We start from the raw sequence: 14,099 nt of genomic DNA on the forward strand, positions 1-14,099 counted from the left end.
CACCCGCCTATGACGTCTCGCCCTTCCATTGGACTGATTACACATGTGATTCAGAGCACGGTCACGCTGGGGGCGTTCCCGTAGTGTCTTCGGACGCAGCGTCTCGTTCCCTTCGGGGAACCATGGTTACATACATAACCTGGAGACGTTTTCTAATACACAGTGTAGTCTCTGACATGCACACTAGACTGGACAATTCGCTCTAAAGCTTGTCAAATCTATTCTGAATGTATTTTCAGTGGGGTTTTCCTTGACCGTCCCAGAGCTGATGTGTTCACATGAGGCAAACCATTGTTCATCCACAGCACAGGTTAAAGACCTGAACTGAGTGAGGTCACTGTGAAAGAATGAGAGAGTACACATCTCACTCGCTCTGCAACACATTGTTCCTGGACGCCACACAGACGCTCTTGGCTCATTAACTGTTAACTCAACATTTAAGTAAAATTAAATTATAATCCGAACCACAAGCGTGATTACAGATTAGCATGAGCAAAGCAAATGTCAAGAAGATGATCTCAGTGTGAATTCAAGTCCAAATCAATCCTCAAAGCATGATTAGTCCATCAAATCTTAAATCAGTGTGCTGCTGTCTGATATTTCAGCTCTGAATGAGAGAACAAGTGACACTTTAGATATCATGGTTATAAATCTCCTAAATGGCCAAAAGAGGGAATATTTCAATGAATGAATGAATGTTTCATCTTTCAATGGTTATTCCATCTCCCTCAATTCTCGAATTGTCCTTGGGATCATCAGTTTTGGCCATCAGACAGATCTTGGGTACTTTAGTATAAAGAGGGAGTTCATGGGTGACTTGATGACAGCGAGGTCTTTGGCTCCTTTGGCAGCAAAACAAGGCCAAATCATCTCCCGTCCATGCAGCACAGTGCTTGCCAGTAGGTTTGACGTGTTTGTGGAGAAACACTGTGAGTATAATGAAGGTTCAGTCTGTTCTCATGACATTGTTCTACAAATATTGTGGATTGTTCAAATGTAACTTTAAAAACGCAACCCAGAGCTGCCAGAGAACAGGCTGTATCCTACCACACGGTCTTCTCTGGATTGTACTTTAACATCTAACATACGCTACCATTCAAACGTTTTAGGGCTGGTTTGATTTTTTTATGTTTTTAACATTAAATAAAAAATATAAATATTATTTTAATGTACGGTACATTACTAGTCAATAGTTTTAATAAGAGTTTTTAATGTTTTTGAAAGTCATGTTCACAAAGGCTGCATTTATTTGATCAAGATACAGTACAATTTAGACTGTGTTGTATTTTAATATACTTTAAAATACAATTTATTCCTGTGATGTTAAAGCCATATTTTCAGGACCATTATTTCTGTCTTCAGTGTCACATGATCCTTCAGAAATCATTCCAGTCTGAGGATTTCTGCTCAAGAAATATTTCTTAGTATTATCGATGGTGAAAAAAGTTGTGCTGTGCAATATTAAAAGAGCAGGAAAGATGGGATTTGATCGTCACTTGTTTTTATTGGATTGTGATAAACTGGACTTAAGTGGTCTGACATCCTTTCACAAGTCAGTGTTAAAATCATGGACACTTTTCAGGATTTCTCGAGAGTTAAGAGACACTCATTTTCATTGGCTAAAGGACACACACACACACACCAAGGTGTGAATTTTCAAAGACTTCTGCTCCTGACAGGAATTTTCCATTTTCATCAGTGTTCTGTTTGTAAATCATCCCGAAGAATGCAGAAAATAAAGAATGATTGGTTTCAAATTGTTCAGAAATGGCCTTATAATTCTATTCAGACTGATGACAACAACAACCTTCCTTGTTGATGCATCCGGATTCATGTTGTTCTGATTCATGACAGGGAAACCAGGGAGCAGAACGAGGCTCAGTCATGGTTTCAGCATTTTGGCTTCCTTTGCTTTTGGATAAATAATAACAACAAAATCTGTTATGTGTTATCCGAGACATAGAGTTGTATAATTATAGAAGCTGGTGAAGACCAGATGATTGTTGTTTATGCTGTGTTATGTAAAAAAAAAAAAAAAGTTGTAGTAGTATGACTGTTCTTCAACAAACTGTTGAAGATGAGGGTATGAGGGTTAAACATGCTCTGTATGATGTGTGGTTCTGCCTCAGGTAAAACAATGTAATCAAGCCCCAAAAATGCTCTGCCCTGTCAGAAAACACAAACTGGTAGTCTAGTTAAATGTAATTTCAGCCAGCTGCACAAACACTTTGTATAGATTTGTCTACACATAACAAGAGGAAACAACTGTGTTCATTGACTCGCTCACAAGATTCTGAACAAATACAGATAAGACATGAAAGAGCCTGTTGCTGTCCTCTGATCACACCAGCTCTGAAACCCAATAAAGAGCAGCACCTAACCTGCAGATGACCATTTAAAGCACTGAATCTAACACATCTGGAGGGTGGAGACAGAGAGAGGGAGGGGAAGCTATTAAAAAACTGATCATACCAGTCATAGTTCAGGAAAAAAGACAGCAGGAAGGGGGCTTTATAGAAAGCAACGCCCTCTAATACACCTCACCCTTAATACATGATAAACTTAATAAAGCGCAAAAGTCTATTCATTAACCTCACGAAACCGAGGCTTCATTCATCCTCATTGGCATTGTTGCACATCATGCATTCACTGGGACACTTTTCCCGTTCTGGGAATTTAACCACAGCATTGGATCAAAGACATCCGACCGGAATAAACGTCACATTTATGTTGATTAGGAGTAATTATACATGAGAATGTGGAATAATTGGAAAAGTGACCACATGATATACCTCTTACAGTATATTGCATGTGACATCCACATATTTCATGCGTTCATCAGAATAAACGATTTGCAGTGTTCTTCACATTCTTCACACTTCAAAATGTACTAGATTCTAAATAACAAAGCAAGCATCTATGATGCAGGATTGGCTCAACTAATTTTCATAATCATTTTTTGCTTCAATTACTTTTAAGCAGCTGGTGTTTTGTTGATTTTTAGTGGATATATGATTTCAATTCACACAGACTACACCGAGGGGAAAAAATGGTGAAGGATTTATGGTACTTTGAAACGTTTTTTTTTTTTTTTTCAGAAACTGCTAGTATTTTTTTTTACGTGTATACACAGGTGTAGAGAATTACATTAACTATAGACATGATCCACTAACATTGCAAGTGTTAACATTGCAATATCAATTGACATTTTTATTAAGTGACTTTTGGGGACACACTTAAACTATACAGTTATTCTAAAACTCACTATGTAACAAAACAACATAACGATGTACATTTCACCTTGTATCATAATGAACAATTTATTAAAAAAAAAAAAAAACACAAAAAAAGCCAAGCTTTCTAAGTGTTAATGTCAAACTTTCTCAGAGAAAGTACTGAGTCTTCATTCAAGAAGTGCATTAGATGTACCAATATCTGAGTGTGAGATTAACATTTCTTACAGGTAAAAGTCATCCCATATTAAGCTGAGGACATGAAGAGTCAGAGCAAACTCACCCAGACAGCCGTGTTGGACTCTGGAGAGATTAGTGTCCGTCTGCTGCGTGTCTGTCATTCACAGGAGTTCAGCGGGACACAGCGGCGAGAGCGCATCCAGACTCTGATCTGCTCTCAACGTGTTTTCCCTGTCGGCACCGAACTTGCTGGCATGGATCCTAACATCACAGGCTGAGAGTTCCTCATTGGTCGCAGGGTTATTGGAGTTGAAGGGGGAGGACTGAACACTGCACACACTAAAAATGAGATGCGTGCCTTGCTGCTTTTCTGTTTTCCTTTAAAGCCTGAGGAATGTGAATATAGTACATGTTTTTCATTGGTTATGCAATATTTTTACCTAAGGCTTCCTTTGGATATGTGTATAAAGCAGTATTTAGGTAACACTTTAGTTTAGGGACCAGTTCTCACTTTAGTTGCTTATTAGCATGCATATCATATTGGCTATTTATTAGTACTTATAAAATACATACAGTATTAATGTCTTATTCTGCATGACCATATTCTATATATTAACTCTACCATATACCTAAACTTAACAACTACTTACTATCTATTAATAAAGCAGAGTTTATTGAGGCAAAATCATAGTTAATAGTGAGAATTGGACATTAAACTAAACTAAAGTGTGACCAGTATTTATTATAGCATTACATAGCAGTGCATTAATATTATGTATCTAATACTGTCAAAAACACTATACTGTGTATTTAAACGTTTGGGGTCAGTAAGATTTTTATTTTTGAAAGAAAAGAATACTTTTGTTCAGCATAGATGCATTTGATTGATCAAAAGTGACAGTATAAAGACTTAAAACAAATGCTGTTCTTTTGAACTTGCTATTCATCAAAAAACCCTGAAAACAAGTGTCAGGGATTTCACAAAAAAGAAAAAAAAAAAATCAAGCAGCAAAACTCATTTTTAACATTGATAATAATTCAAAATGTTTCATGAGCAGTAAAGCAGCATATCAGATCGATTTCCGAAGACTGGAAACACTAAAGACTTTTCCTCACAGCATTTAAAAATATTCAGTCAGAACACATTTTGACAGCTATTTTTCACAAAATTACTATTTTTACTGTTTGATTTGAAAGATTTAAAAGTTTGTGAAATCCAGAGAAAATGCATCTAATCTGTCAGCAGTACGTCAACACAGATTCAGACTGAAAGTGAAAGCAAGGCTGATGGACGCATGACCAAATGTACCAGGGTACTGCACCCGTTTCAGTGCAAACAGCTCATAAAGTCTGACGCATGGAAGGTATTTAACATATAAACCAGCTGCCAAAACATCTGGCTCTGCACAGTGACACTGATTGGCTACCAGACTGTCAACAAAGCATAAACCAAGTCCTGCTGCCTTTGGCTCAATAATGAGAGACTTTGAAATAAATATTACTGTGAGAAATATATGTTCTTGGATCTGATGTGTAGCAGGAGAGAGAGAGAGAGAGAGCGCCAGGCTATAACATGTGGAATGGCCATCTTGTGTATGTCTCTGTGTGTTTGGGTTTGTGTATGGCTTTTGACTTAGGTTCTTCTGAATACAGAAAACACCTGCTGAAGTCTCCTACATGAGGGCTCTTTAACATCGCCAGCGACACGGTCCTTCCTGTCCACACTGACTAATGACAGGACAGAAAGACTGGTACAAAAAACAGAAGTGACTGTGTGTCATGGAAAATAAGACTCCGAATGACGGCTTCAATATATCAGTGTGCAAACTGCTAAAACAGATTTGTTGGTGTGAAGGAGCGCTCAGCCATTGATAATGAATACATGACAATTAAAGGAATAGTTCCTATAAAAAGTATGAGATTGCACTTACATCCACAAGCATTGCACTTACATAGAAAAAAGTGGAGACTTTCATAAACCCACAGATGATGTACAGAGTTCTTGAGAAAGGAAACGGAGGAAACTGTTGCGCCACCTGGAGGATTGAAAGAAATATTAGTATTCAAACAAAGTGCACAGCAATAAAGAACCTGTGAAATGCACCCTCAAAGAATGTGATTTCACCAAATGTAGTCTCTTGTGAAAGCTTGTAGTTTACATTATTTGGGTGTTTATTGTAAACATAGGCGTGAGGAGGCTCTTATCTGCAAATGTGTTCCAGTAAGAGGAGGCTCCTGATGCATCGGCTGCACTTCGAGGGACACAAAAGCGCCCACAGGAAACAGAAAGTAAACACTCTCTGGGAGAACTGCCCTGAACCCTAGACAAAACATCTGCCTGAAAGAGAGAGAAAAAGAGATGGACTGATAGAGGATTATACAGCATTTCTGTACATTTAAAGGGACAGTACACTCAAAAATGAGGGTGAGTAAATCATGGCAGAAGTGTACAGTTATGGCTTTAGTATTTATTTAAATGATCATATGCTGAATTATTTAAAGACCCCTTGTGGTGAACATTAAGTTTTTAATATTGTTTACATGTGACTCTGGTGTTTGTAATATGCCTAAAGACAAACAGTGTGCTAATTCATCAGTCAACACCATTGTTAAGCATTTTCTCTTTAAAACTGTACTAAAGACAGTCTCAAGATCGCCTATTTCCTGTCATCACAAACATGTAACCCAATCCTGTCAACCTTTGGGATGTTCACAGGCATATCTGTTTATTTCTTGAATGCGATGGTCAATCAGGAGTGTTTCAGTTAGTCAGAATACACTTAGCCCTCATAAAGTTTAGGTTTTGTTCAGCACTGACTTCTGCAAGTATCCTCTTATTATAACAAAGCAGTAGACGCAATGTAAATAAAAGTTTAATTGTACAGTAGAGCTTCATATAACCGAACGCTTTCTATGCTATAATCCATTCAGAATTTAATAAATTCATTTACGGATTCACTTTCTGATTGTGTAGCATTTACTGCTTCAGTTAACTGAGTGAAAGTGGAGCAGATTGAGTGGAGGCGGGGACTAATTAGCATATTAGCATATTCATGTATACTCAGTGAGGTAAGGGTATAGAGTTACATTCAAGCCATTTTAAAACAAAGAAATAATTTTCATGGGGGAAAAACCTTTAAATATATAATTTTGATTATCAAATATGAGTTTTAAAGGATAAAATTAGTGATAGCAGATTAGTGAATACTAACTAATTTGTTTTGTATTGTAATTTACAATTAACATTATTGTCAAATTTGTTTTCTTTATTCGCTTTGTGAAAAATAATCGTTTAACTGTACTGCATTTGCACCAGCAGTGTACTTCAAATCTTATGTGTTTTTAAACATATTTTGAATATTTATTTTGATGTGTTCACAAATGTACTGCATTTTAGATACTAATATATAACTTTTAAGTTACTAATATAGGCTCCCATTATAGGGTTGAATAAGGTACAAACATGTAGGTACCACCCCAGCCCAGTGACAACTTTTGTACCTTTTTTTTTTTAAAGAGTGTTCAGCAGTACATTTTAACCATATTTTAAAGACAATACAATTATGCAATTACATATAAAGATAAACTCTAAAGTCCACATAAAGCCCAGCACTCTAAAGTCCAGATAATTGCATTTAATACATAAATGAACTGTAATACATTTTTATTTAATCAATTAACATATAACTAGGAAAAAAATGCATTCTGTTTGCACTTAAGTATATTCTTTAAAGTAGCCATACACTGAAGTACCCTTTAAAAAAATTATGCAAAAAATGTACTTTTTTTTTTTTTTCCCAAGAGGATCCACTTTACACTAGTGTAGGGGAAACTACTTTGAAACTGTAATTTGTCAAGCGACAAGCTACTTCTGATATAGAATCGTCGGGTAAAAAAAAATAATTTAAGCTCCTTACTTGAGCAGTCAGTTACATTACAAGTTAGTAAAAAACTAACCACATTGCCATTAGCAAGGTAACTGAACAAGACACAGGTGACAATAAACAGTAACTAAGGAAACCAACTAGGGAACAAAGAAAGCTTTGACTCGATGTCCCAATTGGGACTTCAGCGCACTGGGACTTCCTTCTTGTATCTTCAGGCTCCACAGTTCAGATTTAATTGTCTTCCTGTTGGCTCTCGTTGTTGTTAGTGGTTTGATTCTCTTTTATCTACTTATCACTGCAGTTCCCACAGAGATTTCCAGCCTGAGTCAGCAGTGCTGCCAGGTTTGATTACTTCTGATAACAGCCATGGTAACTTGCTGATGTTACAGTACATTCATACAGTAAAGTAAAGTAAAGTAAAGTAATACAGTAGTCAAAAAGCTGAAAAATCTGTCATTATACACACACTGATGTTTTTTTACACAGCTCTTTGCTTATAACAAAAATTCATAGTGACCCTGTTTGTCAAAAAGCACAAAATACCAAGTTTTAAACATGAATGAATTGTGGAAGAGTAATAAAAGTAATAAAGTATTTTAAAGTTTAAATAAATAGTTAAAAAAGCTTAGATTTCTATTGAAAGCAGCTAGCTGAAACCTTTCAATCCCGTATGTAGGACATACCTCTTTACATGTAATTTTGCAAATATTTCTATTATATTTGAAACATGTACCATGAAACATGCTACAAGTGTGCTGCCGAATGTACCGACAAGCATTTATAGTCAATTAAAATATACTTTAGTGTAATTTCTATTGAAACTTGTATTTAAATAAATTTGTAATTACACATTTGTAATGATGAATTAGCAATTCTGTACATTTAAAATATATTAACTTACAATTTATTTTTGAAAAGCATGCTATAGTTAACATTATAATGAATGTTGCTCATATCACAGATGTCCAGTATGCTAGTCAACACATCAAAATAAGTACTTCAAAGCATGACAAAATATTATTAATGCAGTTTTCTTAAGTTTGCTTTTAAGAATTGCTCAGTACAGTGTACATTCAATACAGTTAAAGGCACTCAAGTACAAAAACTAAACAAAACAGAAATCTTGTTGCTGTGTAACATGATCGACAGAAATAAACCTGACCACATATTTTACAATATAGGCAAGGCCGCCCTTTTGATATTCCTCAACTATTTCTTCCCTTCCTCTGTATTTTTGAACAACTTTGTTCTCCAAAGCCACTTACAGTACATGCATTCAAGGTTCACATTTTATCAGTTAATTCTCTGGGAATCGAATCAATGACCTTGTATAGCGTCATATTCTATGTTTGAACTACAGGAACGCCACATAAAGCACCTCTATCGCCTTCCGGAAATGCCCTTCTGGTTCGGTTAGCCAGCTGACCTTGTAGCAAGTGGTGGCATGGGAATGATTCAAGAGACACAGAGACCCATGGCGGCACAACGGTCTCTAAATTGACATTTTAAAAAGGTAAGGGACCTGTCAGAGGGCTTTGATTTCCTAGTTAAATTTTTTTGATGTTACCACATGAAGCACTTTTTTTTGGTGGGGGGGAGGGGGGGAATGAGAGAAAGAGGGAACAGATGTTTGTTATGAACACTTCTCTGAGCATCTCACCCAATAACACTAAACTCACCTGGGGAGCCATTTGGTACGGTTCATTCCTCAACACCTGACCATATACATGTCATTGCTTCTGTTCAGCACGGCTCATCTCTCACAGCGAACAGATGCGGGTCAGCACTCTCCTTAACCTTCCCATATACTGGAGTTTTACAGTGTGAAAACTGTGCTGAAGGAAACCAAAGCATAAAGAAAGTCACTCGATAAGCACTAGAGTGTTCGATTCGCTCTCTTAACTTTCTCAAAAGTCCATCTGCTTCAAAAAATACCTTTAGTTTAAAAAAATATAATGCAGATCACTCAGACATTATCACTTTATTTGAATATTGCAGTATTTTGTCAGAGATTTCAGCTAGATAGACTCTAGTGTGTGACGTGGTTGTATAATTCTGGCATTTAAATAGCTAAACCATCTGCTGAATGTTTGAGTTACAGGGGCCTGTTGGGTGGCTGAAGGAAGCTGGTATCGTGCCCGCTTAGAGTCAGCTAACAACAGATCTCCTGGCACACACAGACACACACACACACACACACACACACACACACACACACACACTTTAGAATACACTGCCAAAAGTGTCCATGGTAACAGGAAGAACTGGAAGCAAAATGACGAGACGTTTGCTGAGTAATCACATCGGGTTCCCATTTTGGTCCTGATCAAAAACAGGATACACTGTATATATATTTAAACACTGTGTATATAATGATTATAAAACCATTATGTATGTATGTACGTATCATGAATAAAAAAAAATCAATAATGATTTGCAAGAGAAATTTATAATGTGTCTAAGTGAAATTACTAGTATTGACTTGAAATGTGATTTTTTTGTTTTTGTACAAGATTTACTTAACTTTAAATACAAAAGTGTTTATATCATAATAAATTTAAAAAATATCAGATTATCATCATAGGCAAAATAATAATAAATGAAAATAGAAATTAAGAAGATAAATTAAGTAAACAAGGGGCTATTTCTTTATTTTATTACAGTTCATACTGGCATTAACTGGACCACAAATCAGTCATAAGGGTCAATTTTTCAAAATTGAGATTTATACATCATCTGAATAAATAAGCTTTCCATTGATGTATGGTTTGTTAGGATAGAACAATATTTGGCTGAGATACAACTATTTAAAAATCTGGAATCTGAGGGTGCAAAAAAATCTAAATATTGAGAAAATCACCTTTAAAGTTGTCCAAATGAAGTTCTTAGCAATGCATATTACTAATCAAAAATTAAGTTTTGATATTTTTGCGGTAGGAAATTTACAAAATATCTTCATGGAACATGATCTTTACTTAATATCTTAATGATTTTTGGCATAAAAGAGAAATCGATAATTTTGACCCATACAATGTATTGTTGGCTATTGCTACAAATATACCTGTGCTACTTATGACTAGTTTTGTGCTCCAGGGTCACATATAGTTTTTACCTAGTCTTTGTACCTAGTTTTATATAGTTCTAGTTAACGATTTGATGCTTGGAGACGTTTACAAATAAGGTGCACAGTGTCTCTGAACCACCCAAAATAATTGATTTCAACTGTGATATTTAGTGTCAGTCGCCAGGGGGCAGTACATCCTCAATATTTATCTTCTAAATAGACCCCCACAACCTGTTTATCAGCTGGTTTGAAAGGTTCTCAGAAGCAAACAGCTTTCATCACTAAATAATCAAAACGTTATTTTAAAATGCATTTTATGAAATGTATTTTAAATATTAATTCAACAACAAAAAAACAAAACCCATTCAAAACAAACTACATTATTTCCCCAGTATTAGCTATAGCCTATGAAGTAAAAATAACCATACCAATAATGTGTGGAGAAACTAGTGGCATGCATTGCTCAGGTGTGATTTTGGCCCATTCTCGTAATCCATACATACAAAGAAATCAATACAAATAAGTTCAGAAATTAAGTTCTGTGTAATAAAAGTATTGAACACGCTTACTGAAATGTATTTAATACTTCGTACACAAGCCTTCGTTCGTAATGACAGCTTCAAGACGCCTCCTGTATGGAGAAACTAGTGGCATTGCATTGCTCAGGTGTGATTTTGGCCTATTCTTCAAATCTCGAAGGTTCTGTGGGCCTCTTCTATGAACTCTGATCTTTAGTTATTTCCATTGATTTTCTATTGGATTCAAGTCAGGTGATTGGCTGGTCATTCTAGCAGCTTTACTTTCTCTTTCTGAATCCAATAGAAATGAACATACTTTTCAGAAGCCTGACGTTTCTGTTTTAAAATATCCTTTTTTTATTGATCTTATGTAATATTCTAATTTTCTGAGACACTGAATTTTGGGTTTTCATTCTCTGTAAGCCATAATCATCAAAATTTCAAGAAATAAAGGCTTGAAATATTTCACTCTATGTGTAATGAATCTATATAATATATGGGTTTCACTTTCTGAAATGAGTGACAACAAATATTGACCTTTTTCATTATATTCTATTTTTTTTTAGATGTACCTGTACATGTTCTCAGCATTAGGATTCATCAATAGCCCGAAGAGTGCTTGAGAGAAGGGGGCGTGATATTTCACAGAGGGAGGGCACACACACACACACACACACTTCCCTTCTGCTCTCTATTGTTGGAAAAATAGCCTACAATCCACAGCCGCAAACACAGTCTCTGGCGCTCCGGGAGGCCATCTAAACGAGTATGCTTACGTTTCTAAAATCACTCATTAACTTTTTAAAGAAAATATTTATAAGAGACGAAAAGAGTGACCAACAAGCCCGCTGACATGATTCAGGATTCATGACATCATCCGCGTTGAGTGTCAGGAACGCGCTCTTTCTCATCTGACACACGCTTTGTGCTGAGCTGCTCCGACTCAATTCCGCGAATCGGTTCTTTTGAACCGTTCATTTAAATGTCGAGATTCAAAAAAAGATTCATCGGTAATTTACGTCACACCCGTACCCATTTAACATTTGAAAATTTTAAACAATACGTATGCAACGCAATTATTTATTTGGTTTTAGCCTATTGTGTCAGCCTTAATTCACGTTGACCTACAGCATTACATTTTGATGTGTTTTATAGTTCACTTTGATGCCCCACACTAACTGAGATTAACATTAAATCCTGTTTAATTTGCTTTTCTTTGAAAATTGAAAATACCACTGAGGCAAATGCTGATTATCTTAGGCTATTTGCAGAAATAGCCTACTTTGGATGTAAACATGCCTCATATTTTCTAATAGTTACAATGTTTTGCCTTAAAACCAATCTCTTTGCCCTTTGTGTGATGCTGTCACACTACACATAAGTTGTTTCCTAAGTCTATTTCTTAACTCTATTCACTTACTTTGCGCCCCATTGATCAACTCATCCGAAACCCCGAGCAAAATGAGGATCATGTTCAGCGGCTCTTGACTCGGTTAGAGTCGGACAAGTCCGAAACAACAGTTCAGTGCTTTTGAGAACCGCTCCGCCCGGATAGACCGATTCGCGAAAGAATCGATCAGTGAACCGGTTCAAAAGAACCGACTCATAAGAAGCGATGAGAGCGATCTGAGGAGGAGAGGCGCATCTGGAGACAATAGAAGGCAATGCAGAGCTGCGCTTTGTCGCTCTGATCGAGGGCTGTGCCATCACAACACAGAAATACAGAGATGATGGAGCGCTGAATCTGGATATATTATCCCGTTATCTTGAACTGTGAGATCTAAGAGGAAAGATGAATTCTGCTGAAGCGGCGGAGGACGGACCCAATGATTCAGACACGGATGCCTTCTTCAAAGCAGGTACGATGAGAGGAGAGATGGAGAGACCGTGATCTCTGTAGAAACGCTGGCTCATATTACAATTATCGGCGCACTTGTCTTATTTTTCATCCTTTCTTCAACTCCCAGTTACCTTCGCAATGTAGGCTATTCCTCTTTAATTTACCAAGTGCTCATTATATTTATTTTCATAGATATGTAATCATATTTTATTCAGTTAATGCCTTTTTTTCTCATTTATTAAATTTTGTTATTTTATTTCGTTTATTTGGCGCTGTTTTGGCAATGCAGTTTTTGTTTGTAAAGAACACTAAATTGAAACTGCATGCACTGAGAAAGAGATAGACCTTTTAATAAACTCAAAAGGAGATTGAAGAAAAAGATGAAAGCCGAAGTTAAATTGAAACTAATGGGATACATCATGGCATTGTGTGGTTTAAGGATGCTTGAGGTGCAGGTTGTGTGATGGGGATGCTGAGCATTAGGACCGTTATCCTGTTGGGACTGACAGCTACAATGAGCTCTAGCCCTGCTCTGAAAACCAAGCCCAGCCCATATCTCGTGAACAGCACCATATAACTACTTGGTAACATCTCATGCATCATTTCTCAGGATTGTGGTTATCAATTTGCATGCTGTAGTAGACAAAATGGCTGGTTCGTTGCCATATATTAAGTCTGACGAAGTGTCAAATCACTGTCACTTTTGTGTACTTAACTGGGCTTCGTGCTGGGCTCATGGGACAGTGATTGGGAAGGAGCTAATTACAAACACACCTCTGTTTAATGTGTCATTTATCTACAAGCTCATTGCTTGTGAGTGTTGGAAGTGCCACAAAGTTTTTGCTGGGATGTGTGCTTTACCCCAGTTTGAGGGAGGCTTTTATAGCTAAATTGCTTAAAAACCAGCCTTTTCTATAAGCTCTCGGTCTTTGAAAGATTAGTCAATGAATTCAGGAGTTTACAGATTTTAGGTCTGGCGATTCTGTAATTGTTGCCACATGCCCATTTGTAACAAGCAAATTCCTTGATGTATTTCAACCATTTATGTTGCTCTTATTGTTTTTGCAAAGTGAACATAAATATTTATAATGTGTATGTTGAGTGCAGTTGTCATATATTAGCAACGATGTCACAACAGCCCTTGACGTACAGGGTCAGAATAGAGGCAAGAGCTCGTATAATGTGCAGTGTTTCTGGAGTTTACAGAGAGGAAATGGCTGGTAGAAATGCTAATGTTAAAGTAAGTGGTCCAGGCTGTAAGACCCCTGCTGAGGAGTGATGCATAAACCCTGCAGCTTTACACAGCGGGCTATAGGTCAGGATTCTGGTACACTACACTCACTCTCTCATACACACACACACACACACACACACACA

At 36.7% G+C, this 14,099-nt stretch overlaps 1 protein-coding gene across 1 annotated transcript in view; it reads right to left on the reverse strand.

Moving 5' to 3' along the window:
* LOC107734487 (myosin light chain kinase, smooth muscle-like) overlaps positions 1-3,619 on the reverse strand; it is a 108,814-nt gene extending 105,195 nt beyond the window's left edge. Inside the window, exon 1 of the mRNA XM_016546459.1 lies at positions 3,517-3,619. The gene's annotated coding sequence lies outside the window, so the exon portion shown is untranslated. The remainder of the gene's footprint in view (positions 1-3,516) is intronic.
* Positions 3,620-14,099: the final 10,480 nt, after the last annotated feature.

Source organism: Sinocyclocheilus rhinocerous, unplaced genomic scaffold, assembly GCF_001515625.1.
Source record: "Sinocyclocheilus rhinocerous isolate Xijiao unplaced genomic scaffold, SAMN03320098_v1.1 scaffold340, whole genome shotgun sequence".
NCBI lineage: Eukaryota > Metazoa > Chordata > Actinopteri > Cypriniformes > Cyprinidae > Sinocyclocheilus > Sinocyclocheilus rhinocerous.